At 33.3% G+C, this 5,252-nt stretch overlaps 1 non-coding gene across 1 annotated transcript; it reads left to right on the forward strand.

The window, feature by feature from the left end:
- The first annotated feature begins 4,433 nt into the window (after positions 1 to 4,433).
- Positions 4,434 to 4,540, forward strand: LOC128292184 (small nucleolar RNA R71). The gene has a single exon (XR_008282169.1). It is a non-coding gene; the product is annotated as a small nucleolar RNA R71 (small nucleolar RNA).
- Positions 4,541 to 5,252: the final 712 nt, after the last annotated feature.

Here is a 5,252-nt window from a genome sequence, read left to right on the forward strand (position 1 = left end):
GAAATTTAGCCTGAAAGAATTCCCAGGTCACCCGTTCTCTCAGAACCACTGATACTAGGGTATTCCACCAGTGATATGCTGTCTGCAGCAAAGATATGACACATTTCAAACATTCATCTGGGGTATAGGACAGTTCATCAAATACACGGATAGCATTACCAAGCCAAAACTCAGCCCGCTCAGCATCATCATCATCAGTAGCTTTAAACTCTTCGGCCCCGTGTTTTTTGATTTTATCAACAGGTGTCTTATACAATCTCAACGGATCACTTACTTGAGGTACAACAAGCATCGAAGATGGATTAGGTGGGGGTAGAGGTTGTTGTGCAAGCCGGGTTAGTCCAGATATACTGAGTAAACCAGTCATTCATCAGTTGGTAAAAGGCTTGTCTAGCCTCTCCCTCCTGGTTACTCGAAATCGGTCGAGAATTAACCGGCACTATCCCTTACGCGAGAGCAGGTGCTACACTCTCGACATCATCAGCTACAACTCTGTCAGAATCCATTTACTATATGAAAACACATTTTCAAATGTCAGAAGACATCACACTATCACAGTATATAATATGGCATCTATAGCTAGACCCACACGCGCTACATTAGTCCTAGAACCAACTAAACCGTAGCTCGGACACCAACAAAATGTAACACCTCTAAGCCGTATCCGTCACCGGATTAGGGTCATGAGGCATTACCGATCATATTACAATTCATACAATTATGCATTATAAATTACAGCTCAATATTTTAATCACATCAATAGGTATAATCAATTCATATATCAAAACCCTAAAATTATATCATTCATCACATAGTATAAATAAAATATAATTCATAATACATCAATACAACTTATGCACATATACCGAACATATGACACATCAATGTCTTTATTGTTGAATATTAGACCTATTCCTAAATAAGTCATGTGCTTGCATAGGTTATACATAAATGGAAATAAATTTCATTATTAACCTTTTATTCCTACATGCAACACAATTTTATTAGTCTATATGAAATTCATATTTTGTTCATTAATAAAATTTAATGAATCCATTCGAACATATATATATATATGTAAATAAAAGCTTATAAGCATCTTGAACAGAGCTTTATAGCAAGTCATACTTGCGGTTAAAAATACTAATATATAAGAGATGCAACATGTTATATAAAGGTCAAGTACATTACTACATTTTTACTTATATCATTTTCAGACACAAATAACAACTTCAGCACAAGCTCATAATATAACTAATTGAAAACATATTTCATAATTTAGAAAATAATTACACATAAAATTTAATTTTTATAACATAAACGAACATGCTTTAAAGTTTATATACAAGTGTGCATTTGCCCTAGGTTCCAAGGCCACACTTAAATAGTTGAATTCATACCAAGTAAATAACAATAACAATCATAGAACATTTTTCCTTATTTAATACCATGCAAAGCCGATTCACATTATTCAATCCACACACCTATCCAAAATTTCCATCACCGAATTATCAAAACCAATCTCATAAATCATTATTACTAAAAACATATTAGATGAAAACTAAGTACAATAAGCAAAATTCACATGCATACTTTATCTTAGTATAATACGCATCTAAGCTAACCGCATTCATACCACATCCAAGATCTATAATCAAATTTAATGCTCAAAAACACATACCATAACTACCTCCATTCCATGACACATAGCATAATAATTGAAAACGAGCTTAAACCATAGCCTAGTTAGACAAAACTCAAGCATAACAGCTAAACCATTTTCGCATGGCTAGATTATACACAACCAAAATCCAATATTTCAAACGAATCCAGCCTATACATGCCATAGTTCAAGTTCAACTATTTAAATACCAAAGCAGCTGATAGTGTGATAGACTTTGTTGACGATCCCCGAGCTTGTAACTTGAATCCAAAATCTATAAAACAGAGTAACAAAAATACACAAGGTAAGCTATCTTAGCTTAGTAAGCCATAAGCAAATAAACAGCTCAATGATATATTCAACCTATTTTACTAAACTGAATTATATTATCAAGACCAATGCTTAACCTTAAACACACGTATGAGATACAAAAATACATTTCCAAATACCATTTTTGTTTACCTTGACCGAATACTCACAATAACTAATTAATCAATATCATTCAACTTTCAGGTCCAAAATGTCACCAAATAATCAAACATGCATATACCATTTAAATAAGTTTAAAAATCATAATATGACATTTTACACATATAATTCTTACTTGGCCGAATACTCATATGGTCACTTATCATGTTAGTAATCAATTTCTAAAGGCAAATAGTCATATTAAAATTTAGTACATATTCACTTAGATACATAATCTCAAATATCAAAATAGTATTTCATATACATATATTAATTATATAACCGAAAATACTTCATCATATATACACATATATAAGGGTTATTCATGGTATACGAACTCATCATTCATAAAGCCAAATACACATATGGCAACACATTTTCTTCTTTATTTGCACCTTACAAGATTTAAAATAAATAGTCAATGTGTTTACTTAACTTACCTCAAGTAACTTATTAGTTCATACCTGGTATATATATAGCTCAATTAACACATTTGAACTCGATTTACCTTTGCCCGATGAACCATTTAGAATTGAATAGGACACTCAGATAGTCACACAAATCGTACAATGCCAACGTCCCAGACATGGTCTTACATGTAATCACAAATCGATGCCACTGTCCCAGACAGGGTCTTGCTCGTAAACACATATCAAAATCACATATCAATGCCATGGTCCTCGCACACATATATCGGAATCCTATTTCATGACATATGTATCCTAACTATTCCTAAGGCTCATACAGGGCTTTCGGACGTCGTAACTCAATCGAAACAAAGTCATAACTTAGTTGCCAAGCTTAACAACATTCGGCTATTACATTTATAATTTCATATACTTCAATTCAGCATATATACTTTGCATTTAATTAAAATTAAGTATGTCTATTTGCTTATAAACTTACCTTGGACGATACAAAACGGAACGAGACAGTTAGTCGACGACTTTTATTTTCCCCCGATCCAAATCTGATTTCTTTGGTTCTTGATCTAAACATATTCAAATTAAGCTCATTCAAACATATTCACATTCAATTTAGTCCAAAAGCACCTAAATGGGAAAATTACCATTTTACCCCTGGCATTTACACTTTTTACAATTTAGTCCCTATTACACAAAACACAAAATATTCAAAATTTCAAGATACCCATGTTTGGGTAAATATTCCTAGTGTCCATACAAGCCCATATATTTCATTTATTTCACATTTTAGTCCCTCAAATTATTATTTTTGCAATTTAGTTCTAATTACTCAAAATCATCAAAAACTCCAATACAAAATATGTTAATCTAAAACATATCTTTCATATTTCATCATCAAACAACAAAAATCACAAGTTATCAACAATGGCATAACTCAAAATATTCATCAAGATCAAAAATTAAAGCTTGGGTCTTGAAGATTATTAAGCAACGATCTCAAAAACGTAGAAATTATCAAAAACCGAACAAAAACGAACATTGATTGAGCTTGAATATATGCGGAACCCTAGCTTGGTTTCTTTCTTTTTCTTTTATTAAGTTTTAGAAATGGAGAAAAATGAGATAAAAATGAGTTTGATAACCTTATTATTAACTATTATATGTTTATTAAATAAATTACTTAAAGAACCTTAATGAAATAATAATAAAGTTATATAATATATGTCTTTTACCGTCCCAACATTATGCTAATGGAGTATTTACAACATAAATACTCCAATTTAGAAAGCCATTAGCAATTAAGTTCCCTTTTAGAAATAACCACCAAATTTCCCTTTTACGCGATTAAGTCCTTTTTTATTAAATCGGACACTCAAACAATAAAATTAAATCACGAAAATTTCACAAATATAAATTCACACGAAATAAACATAGAAAATAATTTTTAAATATTTTTGAGACTCGGATTCGTGGCCCCAAAACCACCTTTCCGATTAGGGTCTAAATCGAGCTGTTACACTTCGAACAAATGTCCTTCCCCACAATAAACACAGGCTATGCTCTCAAATTGGTGAGGTGGTTGGGCTGCAAAACTGCTAGACCCATTAGTGGTAAGATTCTTAAGCATTGAGGATATTGAAGATACTTGAGATGCAAGTGAAGTGAGAGCGTCCACTTCATGTAATCCAGCGACTAGTCTTCCTAACGCGGCTCGATTGGTTGGCCGTTGATAATTGTTACTGGCAATCCTCTCGATGATTTCGTAAGCCTCATTGTAGGACTTAGAATAAAGAGAACTATTAGCAGAGGTGTCCACTACCATCCTTGTGTGAGCATTGAGACCATTATAAAATGTCTCAAGTTGGATGCAATATGGGATTCCGTGATGAGGGCATTTCTATAATGATTCTTTGTATCGTTCCCATGCCTCATACAAGGACTCATCATCCATTTGTTGGAAGGTAGTGTTCTAGTTACTCAACTTAGCGTTCTTGTTTGGTAGGAAATACTTCATAAGGAATCTTTCAGCTAACTCTTGCCATGTGGAAATTGAGTTTGGCGGCAATGAGTTCAACCAGGCTTGAGCTCTATCCCTTAGTGAGTATGGGAATAGCTTCAATCTTACTGTATCGTCGGGTACTCTGGCTAATTTGAAAGAGTCGCTTACTTTCATAAACAGTCTTAAATGAAGATAAGGATCTTCTGTAGGCATTCCACTGAATTGGCCCACTGTCTGAAGCATCTGGAACATGTCTGGTTTCAGCTCGAATTGTTGTGCCTTAATTTTGGGTCTCCTAATACTCAGATTAAGATCATTAAACACTGGCACAACATATTATCTTAAGGCTCTATCCCTATCCTCAGCAATAAGGATAGGATTTTGAGCAAGGTTTGCTCCATTTCCTTGATTCATATTCTTGAAATTCATTGCTTCAGTCCTTCTTTGATTCGCTTGTCTTCTTCACTGTCGAAAGGTTCGTTCTTTCTCAGGGTCTACAGGGAGTAAGTCAATAATCTGGTCAATACTCATAAACACTTGTAATAATCACAGAAAAATTAAGTAAGTAAAAATTTAAACAAGAAAATAAACAAAAATGTAAAACTAACAAATTCACAAATAATGGCTTTTTTAAAATAGTCCCCGGCAACAGCGCCAAAAACTTGGAACGATGGAAAATGTGCAAGTGTACACAATC

The sequence above is a fragment of the Gossypium arboreum genome, chromosome 4 (assembly GCF_025698485.1).
Source record: "Gossypium arboreum isolate Shixiya-1 chromosome 4, ASM2569848v2, whole genome shotgun sequence".
NCBI lineage: Eukaryota > Viridiplantae > Streptophyta > Magnoliopsida > Malvales > Malvaceae > Gossypium > Gossypium arboreum.